An 18,528-nucleotide genomic window follows, 5' to 3' on the forward strand; every position below is an offset into this window, starting at 1 on the left:
AATGGCCAGCAACTAACTTAAGGTCAGACTCAGCTCTCAAGATACCACTTCAACCTACTGTCAAAATTCTTGCTGTATCTCAGTTTTTGTCATGGTTCCTCTCTGCAATTAGGTGGAAACATCAGTTTTTCTTTAAAGATCCTAGCCTATATACTTGGAAAAAAGCCTGAAGGAATCTTTAGAAGGTAAACCAAAGAAATAAAAGTAAACTGCTTGATACTGTTTGGTTAAAAATGTGATATCTTGTATTTTTTGGACACAGTTATGTGGGAGCAGGAGGATAGAGATAGTGCTGAAGGTAGTCTTACCACTGATAATTGCAGCTGTGTTAATTACCAGAGAGTAGGAACAGCTTTGCCCTCACAGCTGTGTCCAATAAGGACGGGAGTTATAAAAGAGTGGGTTAGTTAATAGAATTAGAGTCTCCTGGCCATGCTGTGAGGGGAACAAGTTGTGCTGGAGTAGGGTGAGATGGGTGCTGAGAGCTGCCTGCCACCCCAGAACTGCTTTAGGATTTAGCTGTACCTTGGATTTTTTGGGAATACTCTCAAAGCAGTGCTTCCACTGATGGACTTAGAGGGTAGTGTGATGGTGGACACCAAGATGAAGTGCACTGTGGAGGCAGAAGAGTTTAAAGATGCCAGGTATGGGTGCAATAGAAAGACTGAGATGAAGTTTCTTAAGGACCTGCTTTGTGCTGAGTCTGCTCAAACAACAACACAGTTATAATATTGATGTTTACAGCACCACATAGTGAACTTACAAGCTACACTTCCACAGCAGTGCAAAACTATTTATTCTTTCCTTTTTTTCTTTTTTTTTTTTTTCCTACCCAAGCAGGAAGAAAATGGACAAAGAGAAAAGATAAAATAATTTAAATTTTATTTGAGAATGTTTACATTGTTGTAGAAGTAGACTGAGTTGTTCTATTTGCCAAGGAGCAGCAGTTTACTAATTAATCTGGAAATGATCCATTCCTTGGAAGGAGCATTCATCTTTAGCTATAATGCAGGTCTACTCAACAAAGTAGGAATCCATTTTACAGGAACATGCTAGAACACATTTACTTCAAGTTAGATAGAATTGCCATACAGGTTAACATACAAGAGTGTCCCTGAAATACCTGTGATCACCTAAACTGCATTTTATAGAGGGAAGCTGTTAAATCTGACTATTGGAAAACAAAACTGAATTCTTAGTGTCAGCTAAATTTGAACAGCTCTGTAAACAACATTGGAGTAACTCTGGATGTAAATTGTTATAGCTGCGAACAAACTTTGTCCAAAAATCTTTTTGAAAGTGTAGACTCATAACTTTCACTGGCAATAATAGTCAGCATTGTTTCTGTAAGGGATTTCTGTAAGTGATTCCTTTACTGGGTTTGAGAGGAAAGGAGAATGTATTGAGGTAATTTTCTTGCAGTGTTCAGAGATCCCTCACTGGTGTGTTTCAGATAGATACTCTGTATATACTTTTAAATATATCTGCATGGAAGTTGGAAACACCATGTTTCTTCACTATTTTATGCATTAGAGACCATATATTGTTGAGTTTGCCTCCAGGGTAATGTGTTAGGGTATTTTTTTTCCTGCATTGTTGAAGTTAGAATAGTTTCCTGGAAGAATATACACTTGCATGCATTTTCTTTGTGATGCTATTTCTCTTAAAATGGATTTAGCTGTCAGAGGCTGGAGGACAGTGTAGGAAATGTTGTTAACCAGGTGTCAAATTGACATTTGAGCCTGGAGTAACTCATGACCTTGACTGCCTTTTACCTTTTGTCCTCTCTCTAGCACTTAAGCAATTTTGATAGCAAGATAATGGAGTTGTGCCTCTCTCTATATAAATACCTGTTGCAATGAGGGCTGATTGCAGCTGAGCTCTCCAGGTATTAATATTTCAGATTCACAACCTGTGCCAACCTGAATTTCCAAAAAAATGTTCAGTCCTACAGTAAAGGTTTTGCTTTAGTTTATGACAGAAGGTTCATTGATCCCAAAAGATCCACAAATATCACTCATTAAAAATTCCAATTTGGACTAAATATAACATTTTCCTTTTCATAAGGTGGTGTTGTAAAGAATCTAATCATCCCTAACTGATATGCTGCTGCTGACTTAGAATAATTTATATATCCCTTGCAAGAATATTTATTTACACTTTCACTTACTGTGAGAATTATGTTCTCAGAAGTTTTTAATAAAACATAGTGTACTTCCTTTAGAGGGAGATTGATCATATCTAGAATTAAAGTATACAGTTGCACACCTATAAATAAAAAGAACATCTTGTATTCCTGATGCACTGAACTTTGAGCTATTCCTTGGTAATGCTATAGAATGTAAAAAAAAAAAAATGTGGACATACACCTGAAAAGCAAATGTGCTGTCACCAGATGCCCTTGTAGACAAATAGTTTTCTTACAGGAAGCAGGAGATATTAATACATACATTTATCTATATGTACACAAACACAGTTATGAAGGCTTTTGAAATGCATGTTGTTATAAGAAAAAATGCAGAGGTCTACTATGATAATATGATCAAGTCCAGAAACCACTACAGCCTTTTTCAGTCTTTATTTTGCTGTTAATGTAAGTCAAAGGTGTCATGAGGAAAGAACTTTTCAAGGCATAGGCAATAAAATGGAAATATGAATTTGCAGCTGAGCAGGGTGGTGTATGACAACTGCCACAGGAGTGAATGATGGGGAAACAGAGATCAAAGGGAAATGAAAGGCCTTTTATAAGGGCTGACACTCAGAAAAGCTCTTCATTTGCCTAATGCTTGTTATTGCTGTCTGTCTTGCAGGTGTTGGAGAGATTCTATACCACGTGAGAACCTGCCCCAGAGGAAGGAAATTAAGCCAGAGGTGTCACTGCTGAAAGGCCAACCATATTTGTTGATTGATTTTTTTAAAAATAATTTTTTATAATAGCTTTTATTGTTATTATTTGCTTTTGATCTTTAATCAAGATGCTCTTTAGATAGCTTAGATAAGGTGCTTTTTTCATAAAAACTACTTTTTGTGTTGCCTGAAATTAATAATGCAGAGCATCGGTTCATCCACAGTGGTTTGGGGTTTTATTTTTCAGGTAATGAATGCTAGCATTTATCACAATTAGCTCTGGTTTAAATAGGCCTTTACCTGTAGATTTCTTTATATAGGGTGGCTTTTGACCCAGGTCTAACAAGACAATTCCTACCAGGAAAGAAACACTTATGGAAGCAAAAAGCACTGGTGCCGAGCTGTTGTTTTCTGGCAAAAGCTCAGATACTAATTTGCAGGCTACAAGCCAGTCTATGAAAAATTGGATTGATAATTTTTTTTTTTTAATGAAACAGCATTTAATGAAACAGCAGCTGGAACTGACATCTTTCTGCACAACAGCTTTAATCCTAAGGTATTGCTACCTGAAAATGCAAAAGAGGAGACATCATCATCAATAAACTGGTGAAAAATATCCACTTCAGATAGTTTTTTAATTCCCCAAAGTACTCAGTATTATGTGCCTATTGATATCTGCCTGCCCTCCAGACACACACCTTTCTTGGAGTACGAGATTCTCATGTGGTTTGATTTTCCCTTTCAGGAAGGAGCAATAATGTTCCAGCACCTCAGCAGGTCTCTCTGACAGGGGTGTGGTTACCTGTGTGTAACCTGCCACCCCTGGCAGAGGGGACCAGGGTGACACCAACCAGGGGCTCCTCAGGCAGGGACCTGGGGATGCTCTGGGATCCACTCTGGTTCCTGGGCTGCCCATAACAGAAAACAGAGAAACTTCACTGCTCCTGGCAGAAATCTCGTTTGCCTCACGCAATCTGCCCAGCTTCTGCTGGGATGTGTGGAAGGGTGTGTGGTGGCTGTGCCTGCTGCTTTCCTTTCCCATCATTGTTTGTATTCTTAGAGCTCCCAAGAATTTCATCACAATGAGAGATAACTTTGCTAAGCTCTTTATAAACCCAGAGTTCATCCCTGCTCATCTTAATTTACAGTCAAGGTTTGTACTCCTCTGCACCGTTGCATTGGGCACAGTGTGTTTTGTAATTCTGATTCTTTTACTGTATTGATCCCTCCCTTCAAAACTAATTCTTTTTTAAAATGTATTTATTTTTAAATTTTTCTTGCTTTCTGGTAGATAATGTGAACGAACATCAGCATCCATCAGCATTAGCAGTTCTTTCTTCAATTGAATTTAAACATGATCTACAAAATGCCTTGGCTCTTGGGATAGGACCAGATATTATTATTCCCAAAGTATAATTTTCACATCCATCTGTTCCTTCACTTTCCTGACTTTTCTTTATCTGTTTTCCTACAAAGGTGGCTTTGCCAATGGCCTTTTACACAGCTTGACATTGGTGGCAGCCTTTCCACTTGCCTAAAGTAGCTTTTGTTCTGGATCCCAACACAAGACAATGATGTATCTTGAGAGGAATATTTAAGGTGAAATTTGTAGTTTTGGGTAGAAGTTCTGATGCAACCTGCTTAGCACTGTGAGTTCTGAAATACAGAAGAGGAATGTCATTCTAGTTCTGAGCCTGTGTATGTACAGTCTTATGCTAAATCAATTCTATTCAGCATTCCTGTGTATGCAGTATAAGCTCGTAATGAACTCTGAAAATAATTTAAGTAACTCTGTTTCTGAGCAGAAATCACATTAATAGGGTAAATGCTGTTTCTGAGTTACAGTTTTTTGCTGTCCCTCGGCCTCATTTTTCTCTAGAATAAACCTTTCTGCTTCAAAATTAGACACATTTAAAGATTGCTCTTCATTAGCAGCTAGGCTCAGTGTCTCTGTGTTCCATGCACTTAGATCTGGAGCAGTCACATTGACTCCAGTACATACTTACGTGGGAGCTCTTTGTTGTCATTCTAGGAAATTCCTAATGATGAAAAACTGTTTTAATACTACATTTCTTTATTATTAGATAGCCTGAGGGTTAGTCTAGGAAGTCAGTGTCCTGGATATAGCTTTGAAATTCAAAAGAATTGCATGCAGGAAATTAGAGAAATACATGAAAATCAGCCTTCTGATTTTTCAAGCAGTAGCTGAATACAAATGAAGGTATGGATGCCCTTATTCTGAGCTTCTCTTGAAGCAGCCTCTAAATTTTTCTGCCTCATACTTGAAGTAAACTCTTCTTTCTTTTTAAACTCCCCAGTATTTTTAAACACTGATCTACTTTATTATAATGATTTTGAGTTTAGTAAAAAGTACCTGATTTCTTTGGCTTCTGTGAGTACTCCCAAGAATGTTCCATCTAAGTAAATTTTTGACCTGCCAGTGTTGGTTAAAAAAAAAAGAAATCTCTTATTATTTAGTGGAAAGGATCAACAGATATGTTTCACAATGCTTCATTTTCAGTGTGATAGTTTGCAGAACTCTGTTAAAAATGTAGGCAGCAATGAGTATATTTGACTTGCAGCTCCAGTCTTAGGAAAAGGAAACAGATTTTTGTTCAACAAGAGCAATTATTTCTGGCATAATATAGACTCCAGTAAATGAGAGTGGTGACAGACAGATTGGAAAATAATTGGAATATTTACCCCAAATGCACAGAGGGGGTCTGGGTCAAGTAAGAGATCTTCCATTTCACAGAATGTGCCTTCAGAGGCCACTGTGAGTTGGTTATGTCAAAACTCAGTGCTTGGAGAGCTGTGCACGTGGGGAAGAGACCTTTGTGGTGCCCTACATGGACACTGCAATCTTGCTAAATATGATGCTTAAGCAAGGAAGGAAACATAATTAATGGGAACAGGTACATTTATGACATGAACAGAAAATATTGGCCAGCTTTCTTCTGAAAGGATTAACCTGGCTTTCCCTGTACACTGAATTTTTACTTAGAAAAGGAAGTGACAGTTCTCCAGTGATTTGTCATGCAGATTTTTTTGACTGAACTTTAGCAAGAAGAGAAAAGGTATGAGGAGTCTGTATTCTCTATCTCTTAGGTAATGGTAGGAAGAAAGGTATTTTAAAGGCTACTTTGATATTTGTGAAATGGAAATGTTTAAAAACAACTGCACATTATTTTAAAGAAATATTTTGTAAGCATTTATAGAAGGAACAATTTTCCTCAGATTCTGAGCTATGGTCCTTTAGGGACAAGAAGGAAAGAGAATAAAAAAGGATTAAAAATTTGGTTACAAACTATTTTTAGTGGAGTAATTTCTGATAATTAAGGAAAGTAATTTAATTTCAAACTCAAGTCTCATCAGTCAGAATATCTGAGACTCCCATTACTCACTGTGATTTTTCCAGCAGCAGAGCTATTGTTTAACTCCCTAAACCGACTGCTACAAGCACAGTGTGCTCCATCCTAAACTTTGTTAGAAAGTATCACAGAAAATACCATTCCTGTCCTGCTGAAAAGCAGATAGGCTCAGCACACTCAGGAGTGACTCATCCTAACAGTGACAGGAGTGGGAAGTAAAAACTGGGGGAATTTAACTGAATTTGATGCTCTCATATCTTGCAATACAACTGAATCTTGTCTGGAGAATATCGTCATCTCCTGCTAGGGAAGGAGGTTGATAGTCTTCTAATTCTCCCTTTTTTTCCTGTAGTCTACAGTCAGAAAAGCTGCAGAACTTGTTGGATTTAAAACAGTCTGGATGTTTTGATAAAAACACTGCAACGCGATGACAAATTCCATATATTAGGTGACATGTTGAGTTGGAGGTTTTACAGCTAAACACAAACAAACCAAAAATAATTTTCAGACTTTAGCTTGTTTCCCTCTTAGATCCTGCAGAATATGGCATAACTTGTTCTTGACTTCACTATAGAGTTATTTGGGTATTAAAAGGAAATAAGGGTCCTACAAAATGAATCTTGCTATACTTTCCACCGAAATCAGCTGGGTTTGGGCACCGGTCAGAAGACAGAGTACGCCGCTTGTCACGGTGAGTGTGTGAACCCAGAGGAAATGAGGATGGAGGGCAGTAAACAGCAGTGGTTTCTTCTACATATTGTCAGATGGCTAAATAAATGCTTTTATTAAGTATTCTAAAATGTAAGGATTTTATTTGTATGAATGACTTTTTATAAAATGCTTTTTGGAGGTCATGCCACCTTGTTGTTGTTTCCCTTCCATTTAGGAAGATCGGGGAATAACAAGCAGAACCATTTTCTGGCAATCCCAGAACCACCCTTAAAGAACCATTTAAAACAAAGATGGCAATGCACAGAGGCTGATTATAAGTTGTTAAATTAGCTGGTACTTAGAGCAGTGCAGCCATGGCAACCAGGAATGGAGTGGACACCAAGCCCCTGAACTTGGGCAGGGTTTGTGGCCTGCATTGACTCTGGTGCTGCCATAGCAACGCTCCCCTCTGCAGCAAAGACAGAGGATTTAAAGCCAACAGCAGCAAGCCTCCACAAATTACAACTTTGAATTTTGTAATAAGCACACTCTTAAGGATGGTGGGTGTCCAGCAGCCAGGAGAAGGAGGCAGATCTTTCTAGTTGGCTGCAGCATCCAGAAGATGTTTATTGTGATAAAGGAACTTAGCTGGTGTAGGTGTGCATGGAGGTGGTTTTGTCCAGACTGCATACACATTCCATTTTTGATGATGAATACTGCTTTTTGCTTGATGAAAAACACTCTCAGATTGGTTGTTCTCCTTGGATAGATTGTATTGAATATACTGACTTGGCAGCACTATTTTGTGAAGAGGTAAATATACCAGGAAACCTCAGGCTACAGTTCTGCACTTGTAAACACAGGTGTTCATATATATTTTGAAGAATAATAGGTTAAAATGCAGTTTAAGGAAAGTAAGAAAGTTTGGTTCTGTAAATAAAAATCCCAAGGCATAAGACTGGTTTCTATGTCGTGGAGTTCATGAAGCAACACAATTTTATCTGAAACAGACCTGTAGTTCTTGTTAACCTGCTCAAAATCTCATAACCATTCCAAGCAAAAATGATGTGATTGATGCAGAGAACAGCTGCAAATGAAACAATTTTGTTGCATTTTTAGTTCACAGGTTATAGAAATTGAAATGTGGGGTTTTTTGAGGTTTTCCTAATCTCACCTGGTGTATTGATTTCATTCACTAGCAGGTGGGGATGTGCCAACAGCAGCCACCCCATTCCCCCTCTGGAGCCCTCTGGTCTAGCAGGGAGTGATTCTCGATTCAGCACTGACAGCTTGTTGGAGTTCAGAGTTTGCCAGGATTTTCTTTTCACAGTATATCCCACCTTCTGTGCTAATGCATTCCTGGGGACATTCCAAAGTATTTAACACTCTGAGTAGAATACAACATTGAGTACCTTATGCTAATTTTTTTCCACCATGCTCACTAAATTGCAAGTGCTTGAAGGTTGGCCTTTATCATGAGGGTTCTAGGACAGAAAACTATTTTATGGTTAACAAGTTTTGATTTATGTTACTGAAGGAAAGACTAAAATAATAAAACTTAAGTACATCACACCTGATAGTTGTTCATTATTAATGTATGAATGACCAGCTAGGAAAGTAAGTAGCATTTAAAAATAAAGTTATGTTCTGAGAAGTTAATTAAAATCCTGTTGAATCTAATTGAAGGAAAAAAGTAATATGAAACTCTGTGTTAAGAACTATTATGAAATTTAGAGTAATGTGTGATCCTGGAGGCCTGAGGGGCAAATTTACAATTAAAAACTAAATTAGAATAATTAGGTTTTTATTATGGCAAATAATATGTCAGAGTTTAAAAATGATCATCTGCTGCTCCATGCCAAGGATGGAAATGGTTAAGAAAAGTACCAAGGAATATGAAAGGATATTTTTTCTTTCAGCTTTCCTTTCTGTCCTATGTAAACATTTTGTTTCCATGATGGCTCTACTATGCACATCTTATTGTTACTTATTGCTCAGCAATGTCCTTGTGCTGCTTCTAAGCCTGCTTCTCTGTACTGTGCAGTCTTGTCGTTTGTACAGAGCACAAGACATGGAATCTTTTCATTTGTGCTCTTTTAGAAATGTTGTCAAATGTACTGAGTATCACATCACATATTTATTTTGAAGTGGTGGCAAGAACACACTGTTTTGTAGGGACTAAGGGAGAAGAATTAAACATGCATGTTGTAGATTATCTCTGTCGTTTTGTACAAGTATAGTTTTAAAAATGTTTCCACTTCTAGTTTTTATTCAGATATCCCACACTGTCATGTAAATATGTCTGAATTTCCTCAATATGATGCTATATACATATATTTATGCATAAATTTTTATCACATTTATTTCTACAATACTGCTGATCTCTCCATTCCATGTGAATTTGTGCCAAACCACTTCAAAACTGTTCCCAGTAACACACCATTTCTACAGATCTAGAATTAGGAGCTCTTGTAAAATGTTTATTTACATTTTAAAAGATGACTCCACTCAAATATATAATTTTTTTAAAAAAACTGATTAGTGTATAAAATTTCTTTTTACCTCAAGCATGCCACTGGGTGATATTCCTAGGATCTTCACTCCAGGACAAATGGTTCATTTTCAATATGGTCTCCTTAAGATGCTGTCAATTGAAAAGAGACATTTTCTTGCAAGTGATTCAGTTGCAATATATTCACATTTAATTTTCAGCATAATTAGATAGAATTATGGATCTGTGAATCTTTTATAGATGGAGATAGTACAAGTTAGCCAAACTAATTAACCTAAACATTGAGGTTTAATATGATTATTTAAAATAGAGATTGTGACCACTCCAGTGACCTGTAGTACTTACTGATGTATGTTGTAATCTGTATAAAAGCCAGCAGAGGAGATGCTTAAACTGCACACTGAATTTGTCTTAGGGACTGTCCAAAGAATTTTTATAAGTAGGTAGTTTGAAACAAGAAGTTTCTCTACTGACTTTCATGTATTGTTTTCCTTTTTAATGGAATCTATTATTTGGTGAAATTCTTGACTGGTTCAGTGCTCCAGCAGAAACTGAATTCTGCCCTGAACAAGGCAATGAGTTAAGCTATGGTTGTGGGGATAGTCTTTTGCCAAAGGCTTTACTGCTATTACAATAAAACATATTTATCTATGAAGCAGCACCAGAAGTAATAAAAATGAAACCAGAATTTTATGCAAACTTACAAGGCATGGACTTTTTCCAGATGACACTATGATTTGTTTCCAGCCTGCACTGAGGTGAAATATGTAGCTAGCACCCGAGGTTCAAATTTTAGAGCCTTCATTTTAATACAAGATCAAATATTTATTTTTATAACTGTTTGTAGTCTTTCTGTGTTTGGTGCTTTTCCGGATTTAATCAGATAAACCATAAGACAGACATATAAAATTCATGTTACTTTGTCATGCCTTTGCTGCAAACAATTGCAAGACAATTGTTACATAAAAAAATAAGGTGTTTTTTTTTCCTAATGAGACTGCAACCCAGTCTTGTGAGTAACATCAAAGATTAATATAGGGTCAATCTGTATCTGTGGTAATTATCACACCATTTTTTTCTCTTTTCCCATAATCTTATTTTTTAAAGTGATTCTGATCAAGTCAATTCAATTTCTCAGCAGACAAAATGCATGAAGCAGTACTGAGTTACTTTGGATCTACTGAAACATAAACTGGAAAACTCAATTTTCAAGTCAGATTTTTCAATCAGAAACACATGAGAACAATAAATGAATTCTAAAACATCTCTGTTTGCAGAAATGTAATAAAATATACATCAAAAAGGAAAAAAAAAGCCAAATGGCTTTTTCTTTTTTTCTTTTTTTTGCCAAGCACATACAAGCAGGGTGTGTGATCTGTGGCTAGAGAGAAGGATTGAGATACAGATTGAGAAAACAAAAAAAATTAATGGGCAGATAAAGGGAAGTCACATGGGGCTCTCCTCATCTTCTCTTGTCATGGGGGTATGTTCTTTATGACTGTCTTTGAATGCATCCTCTCAATGATACACTCTTTTTGTACAGTGCTGCCTGAAAAAATTACCTTTACCCTGACTTAAATTATGAGGAGGTTTGAGACGAGAGGTAGATTATAGGGATAGGCTAAGCATCTTCCTGCAGGCATTTTAATTTATACTCTACCACACCTGCAAACTCTTTTTCCCTTGCTAGAATGTGCCTTTTTGCTCTCACTGAGAAATGGAGCATGGCTGAAAACAGGTAGCAGCCTCTAAAAAGGGCTTTGCCCTGCCAGTGAGGGGTCAGGCTACTTTCCATCCCAGGTCCTTTATGGATTTCACTGGGCAATATGTGTCACTCTTACATTGCAGGAGGGGAATTTCAGGTGTTTTCTTTGCATTGGCTGTACACTGTGCTCCTGCTCATCTGCAGAGAAACAAGTTCTGAAGATTCACCATAATTTGTTTTTTCTTTCTGAAATTTTGGACCATTAGCTCATCTTCTCAGGAAGGAATGAAGTATTTCCTTTTTCCTTTATCTTTTTTTTATTTTTTTTTAATTTTTTTGTGGAGAGTGTGTTTTTTCCAACTAGGAGTTCTTGTGACTCATCCAAATACCCTGTAATGAAAAAAATTATATCTGCTCAGTGCAAGACATATAAACACCCTGTGCTTAGCAAATATTGTCTTCTGCCAGGTCTGCTAGCAAGTTAACTTCAATTTTTACGGTGGTCTTATTGCTGAAGTCAAGCAGCTTTTAAGAAATCACTTCTCCCTTTTACCAGAAAGAGTGGCAGCACACTCTTAATCCTTTCTTAGCTTTTACAGGTTTTGCGCAGTCTGTGAGTTAATTCATTCTCAAGTTTCAAACTCCCAGAGTAAGTCAAGAACCTTTATCATGAAGATGGTGTTTCTGCTGAGGAAATGGAGGCAGAATTAGTTACTGTGCCATGTCAAGGATGTGTGCATTGATCTGTTTGGTCTGTGCAAATTGCCAACTAAATAGGTGATGTAAACAGTCGTGCACTGAAGTGGGCTCATTTCCACTGATTTAATACTGTACTTTGACCAAAATATTTTGTTTCTCAGAGGTTTTATATGAAAGCTTCCTGGGAGGTTAAAAGCTAAAAATGGCAGCAAAAATAGCATACTAAGGATTAATGGTTTCCCCATCATATTTCTCTACGAAAAATGTAACTGACAAGCTAGGAAAGTCTATTGCAAAGAAAAGTGTTTAAGAGACTGTGGCCAGCCACAAAGGCTAATGTCCAAGTTAAATAGCTGCTGAAAAGAGAAAAGTAGAGCAGCTTAATGGATTGGAAATTGGTTGTAGGGGAAAAAAGTAATCTTAAATGCAGCCTTGGAGAGAACTTGGTATTATGTGTTCAGTGAAAATCTTGTTTCAGTGAACTGGGTATGTATGCTTGGAAAGTTCAGTTTAGAACAGATAAAGGTGTACGGAAGACATTGGAGAACATTTATGTGCTTGAGTGTATATTTTTATTCAGAAGAGTTGCAAAGCCCAGATAAATATATTCAGAGGGGAGCTTCTAGAGAAACTGCTTCTCAATTATGAGACTGGGAGCTGTCCTGATCCACAGAGTTCTTGGGGGATGTATACAGACATATGCAGTTTCATAACATTTAAGCTTGGAATTGATAAGGAAAAATCCTATTAATGTGCAGAGTGAGAGTAATCCTATTAATTATATACGCACTAATCCAATTAGTTTCAAAGTCCTCAAGACATTCCACCAACATTTTCACCAACCTCTATAGCACTGACATGAGAGACCACTGATGCTCCATTTTTGCTTCCCAAGGGTGAGAAAATTAGTACAGTTAAAGCAGTGCTCTAAATGTTATAATCCACAAAACTTAAAATGTTTCTTTTAGTGTGGTCCACTAGTGTTGGTTTATTATCCATCCTGACCTGTTTTATCTTGTTAGTTTACATGCTACAGTGTTAGTAAGTCAGCAGATATCATAACAACCCACAGGTTCTTTTGATTCACCAACTTCTTTCCAAACTTAAATTCCTCCAGACTTAACAAGAATTAGGCAGGACAATAATTAGTAGGATTGCATGGCACCATTTTTAATTGAGGCTGCCAATCAAAGGCACAGTACTGGAGAAGAAGGAAAAACCAGGCTTGAGCCTCTGAGCTGACTTTTAATGCCAGATCTTCCAGCCACATATGAAGGTGCAGAGGAGGGAAAAAACCCTCACAGGCATGATTTCTTGATATTGAGACTTTTGGAGCTTTAGGGTTCAAATGGATATAATGCTGCTGGGGTGCATCAATGATTCTTTACAGAGTCATGTATGTGTTTTCCTGTGAGTCAGAGCACACATGTTCATCTGTCAGCAGCTGAATTTTCAACTGGTTTCTTTGGCAGACTACACCATGTAGAGGAAACACTTCTTGCTCTCCAGCACACCAGGAACTTGTGGGTGGCTCTTGTGTTTGATGTGACTGATGGTATTCTTATCTTCCCTCTATGATAAGTCCATATGAAAATTTTTCTGCTTTCTGAAGCTCTGTTTAATTTTGAGATGGTTTGTCTGAAATCAAGCTTTGAAATTACATTAAGAGGAAGGTGATAATTGCTTTGTGGCATGATAGAGCAGAGCAGATTTTCTCTAATGATTTCTAGCTTTTCTCAGTTTCAGGGATGCATTTAAGTAATGTTTCACATTCCAAAGTTGCTGTTGCTTGTTTGGCCATCTCTATTTCTTCTTATATGAGCTGTAACAGTTGAAACTATTATTTATGTGCCTTTCTCAGGAGCTGCTTCCTCAGGGTGACTCTTCTATGAGTGACCTGTGATTGTGTCTGAGACTTGTGTCATTTTTTGACAAGCTGAACATGTCCAGTGTGTGTAGCTATTCCTGCATGTACAAGTGGCTTCACTCTGCTGTTTCCAAACACTGTGATATTTCCCATTGAACTCTCTTTGAGATTATTATTTATGCTTTAATAGTCACTGGTACTCCTGAGCCCTGTGAGAAATGTTTTAACTGCTGTACCTTTAATCTCAATTGCTTTGATACAGCTATCTTTTATAGTATCAATGACTTAGAGAAGTTTGTAGCTGCCCAGTGTCAATTTAACAGGTTCTTTTCCCTTGTCTCTTTCTCCTTGGATGGGCACATAATGTAAAAGCAACTCACAGGGTGAAACTTTTAGTTCTTGGCCTGATATATCAGTATACAGATGAAGTCAAGCAGATGCTTACATTAACATTTAATTGAATTTATAACAGGCTACCACATGTTACATACATTAGTAATAAGCATTAACCAAAATAAAAGAAAACATTATGCATGTGCACTAAGCAGCAGCATGACATGAGGAAAAGATCTCTTAGCCCTTGAAATTGTTGCTGTTGATGGGATGAGAGGTGCAAACCAGCTGTACTTGCTCAAGGTTTGTTTTTTTTTTCCTTACTGTTCCCAAAGGAAAAGGGATTTGGCCTGTCAAAGTCAGCTTCAAGGCCTTCTTGAGCCCATTATAGGGAAACAGAAGCCCTGACAAAATGAAGAATAATCACAATGAGTCTCAGTGTATTTTGAAGAGCTCTACAGACAGGGTTGGATCTGAAGCTTTCTGAAGTAAACAGGAAATTTTCTGTTGGCATGACACGGTTGTGGGTGCCAAAAAATATCTTCTGTCATTTATTTAAGAGACACACAGACTACCTTGAGTGAGGATCCCATGGTGACAACAGCAATAGCAAGAGCTGATTTTAGTGTCATCTTTCAGCATACTGGAGGTGGTTTCCAGGCCCTGATTTCCATCTTAGTTGTGTTTCCAAAATATTCCATCTAAAGTTCCTGCCTGTGTGAAACAACTCCTCATCCAGTGACTTGTTTTTATTTACCACTATACTCAAAAATTGCCAGCATGTCTCTATAAGGTGGTGTTAAGCTTTTCTTGTTTTCTTTCTCTGTGTTGGAATTCTGTCTGTATACTCACTGACTCTATTTTTGGCTTAAATAAACTTTAGGTTTAGCATTTCATAGGTCAAGGCAACTGGATATCTCACATCCCAAGGTTTTTTCAATATCAATTTCAATTCCATATTTTCCACTTTTACTATGTAGGTTCTTGAGAACATGACTGTTTTCAAACAATATTGTGAATTACTGTAACCAAACCCTAATGTCAGTCCATGAAATACAGTTATAAATGAAAATGTCAGAACCCTGCAACTCCTTGTCTGTACTTATTAATGTCCTGGATGCTCACAGTGCTCTCAGGATGGTATCTGTCTTGTTATTTAAAGTATATCATATCAATAACAGCAGTGCTCCTATTTTAGATAATACATTAATTTACCTTTATTATAATGTCCATTTCTATGAGTTCTCAGTAGGATCTTTCTTCTCTGTTACTTCTGAAGACTGAAAATTAATTTTAGTGATTCAGTTAATGTGAAGGCAAAGAGCACCTGGTAATAAGAAAATTCTTAGAATTACTGAGCTGTCCAGAATAGCCACAAGAGCCATTTACCAGAATTATAATTGTTTATAGGGGAAACTCTCAGCAATATCTCATGCTTTTGTCAACTGAGCATTATTTATCTACAGAAAGACATAAATACCTCTCATGTTGGTAGCAAACCTTAACAAGAGATTATGTTCAGAAGTGGAGTGGTGATGTTTTATAATGGAGGCAACTCTAGGAAATGTGAATTGCTCTTTTATCTCTGTGAATTGCTAAATCTCATATTTTGATATAACATGCTGGGCATCAAATCTGTAACAGAAGCACACTGGAAATGGATTAAAATTCCACCCCCCCCCCCCCCCCCATAATAATTTATGTCATCCAGTTTGGTTTTCTTCCTGTATTTTGTTTGAGTTATGTTTATGCCAGAACAGCCAAATTCAAGTCTACCAAAGAAATCTTTGCCATAACTATGAATTAACAAGATACATTAGTTAGGATAAATGTAAATAATTCACAACCAGCAAATTTAAAACACAGAACCTTTAACATAAGATATCCTCACCCGTATCTCTTGGATACCATGATTATTGATGTGTGACTGTTCAGTTTCACATTTTTCTGGCACTGAGAAACTCAAGCACTCCATGAATATTTTACAGTCTGTCATATATTTTTGCCATTATGAAAAATCCTGTCAAGTAGAACCTCAAAATCAAACATTTTGTTCCATGTCTGATGTTTGACAATAATTTTTAAAATATGCTTTTCTGTTTATTATTTACCATATTTGCTGTTCTCCAAATCAAAGTATGTAATGTCCACATGAGACCTCTTAATTTCAACTTGTCATTTATATTTCACAAGATAAAATTTTGTTTTTCAAATGTTTTAATACACTCTCTACATGCTGCAAAACAATTGTTTTCCTTAAATAATTGAAAATAGTTTTTGTTTATTTTCTTTATATTTAATAAACATAAAACTCACTTGAGCTAGAGAGGCCTGTGAAACTCGAGGTATTTATTTCTCTGTTTCCCTTTTAAGTATTGTAGAATATATTTTAATTTATTTGTTTGCAACCTATATCATGATTCTGTATATTTTCTATTACTTGTGCCATCCATATATAATTATTTGTGAGGTTCTTGCACAAAAGTATGTAAGATCTCTTGGAGATCTTCATGAAGTTCTGTTGAAGAGCAAATATGTTATTTGTATTTTGCCCAAATTTTTAAACAAGCAGGAGAGTGACAGGTCAATTGCAATCCTCTGAAATACTGCAAAAAAGCAAGATGTAATGAAAATCTGCAAAGTGAGTCTTCATTTTACAAGGCACAAGTATTAGAAGTGAAAGTATATTAATAAGTCTGCAGATAAAATTGCAAAGACACTGAAGATGCAACACAGCTAATCTTGTTTATTCAATTAATAGAAATGTGAATATGAAACATATTTTAAGACTTAGAAAATGAACATTTTATGGTCTTTGAATTGGGCATCTGGAGAAATTATACTGTATAATGAGATACTTTGGGTAATTTTCTGGTTCTTGGTCTTACACCATACAACTATTTGCTTAATAATCATACATAGATACAATGCAATCATATTGCTTATCTTTTCCTAGAGATGAAGTAATTCAGCTGCATTTCTGTGACTTCAAATTATGCCACTGATATTGAAATTTAGATATGAGAGCTGATGGCTGGAAAAAGTACCTCTGCATCAGCAGTAGAAAAAGCAGCAGGAAAAATTTAATTACTTACATTTTTCTATCCTGCAGTGTCTACCAAGCTTCTTTTTTTAATTAAAAAGCATAAATCAGCATCATTATAGTCCACAGCTTGTCTTTTCAAACAAAACAAATAAAATAGTTGCCACTACTATTTATATAATTATTTGGAGGCTGAAAATACCTAGTAGCTTCAAAGAATGAACTAAATTACTAAGCATCAGAGAGAATGACAGGAGTAAGGAAAAAGATCTGATCTTTGCCTTAGAAGAGTTCCTGGATGTAAATGGGAATGGAAATGAAAAGGGGTCACCATATGTAGCAACTTCAGTGAATTCAGGAGAGTTTAGGAAATAGAACTGCTGAATCAGTATTGATTCATTCTGAAGTTTTTTCTTTCTTCTGATAATTTGGTTTGAGGTAATTCCTCCTTACTCCCCATCAGGGAAGGCAGTTTGAGATTCTAGGAACTCCCTTTCTGTGGTGATGCAGATGCCTTGACTCACCACCAAGAGCACAGCAGCTGCCAGCTCACTCTTGTCATCCTGCCAAATGTGGATTCCTGTGTGAGGAGGAAAAGGGAACACTGTTCCTAGAATTCCTTTATTTATTTTTTTTTCTTTTTCCCTTCTGTGCAGTGAGAAAAGTAATGAAAACTTGATGGATCTGAAAGAAGAGGTTTGATCTTCATTCCCAAGTGAACAATGAGCCGAGAGGCCGCACACAGTGCAGCATCTGCCAAAGTAGCTGGGTAAATTTACCTGGGCTGGAGCATCTCAGAGCTGTCCCTGGGAGCTGTCTGAGATGTGCCAGGGAGGTGGTTGTGTAATGCTGTGTGCTGTGTTATGTGGGGACTAAGGAGGCGAAACTTCCTTTAGAAATGCATCATAAGATGGTTCTAGGACATTTTGCAGAGAGAAACAGGCATGCACCCAGTGAAAAGAAAAAGAGAAGCATTTTATTGCAATGGTTGATTTGATTTTCTAGTAAATTGAAATTATCAAAAGAAACCTTCAATCACTGAGAAATAAACCACTCAAAACTAAAATAAAAACAACCACCAGACTACAAGGAAGTAAATTATAGGCTCCCTCCAGACCTGGAAACTGTCACATCAGTCACTGATGTGAAAAGGACAGGTTTGCTTGAAAGATTGATGCCATGTTCCCATTCCACCTGAATTCCTCTTGCACAAAGCAGCTGTGCTTCTTCACTCAGGAGACTTCCCTGAATTGGACTTTCCCCTGAAAAAAGCTGCCGAAGTCAATTTTGTCAAGGAAATTACATACATATTTTTAATATAATTTAGAAGCAAGTTTGTCCTGCATAATATATACACATAATGTTTTCTTCAGACACTTAGCAGGGTTACTTTAACTAATAGATAGAACAAAAGAGTCAAAACCAATCTAAATTTTTCAAGTGTGAATATTGGAATTGTGTTTGTCCAGATCAATTGCTTGGGTTAAAATTACTGTGAAG

The 18,528-nt window shown here is 36.8% G+C and overlaps 1 long non-coding RNA gene across 1 annotated transcript; it reads left to right on the plus strand.

The window, feature by feature from the left end:
* Positions 1 to 412: 412 nt before the first annotated feature.
* On the plus strand, positions 413 to 4,636 carry LOC147650525 (uncharacterized). The gene is made up of 2 exons (XR_015276500.1): positions 413 to 644; positions 2,811 to 4,636. It is a non-coding gene; the product is annotated as an uncharacterized LOC147650525 (long non-coding RNA).
* Positions 4,637 to 18,528: the final 13,892 nt, after the last annotated feature.

This window comes from Cyanistes caeruleus, chromosome 14 (assembly GCF_971803275.1).
Source record: "Cyanistes caeruleus chromosome 14, bCyaCae1.hap1.1, whole genome shotgun sequence".
Lineage (NCBI taxonomy): Eukaryota > Metazoa > Chordata > Aves > Passeriformes > Paridae > Cyanistes > Cyanistes caeruleus.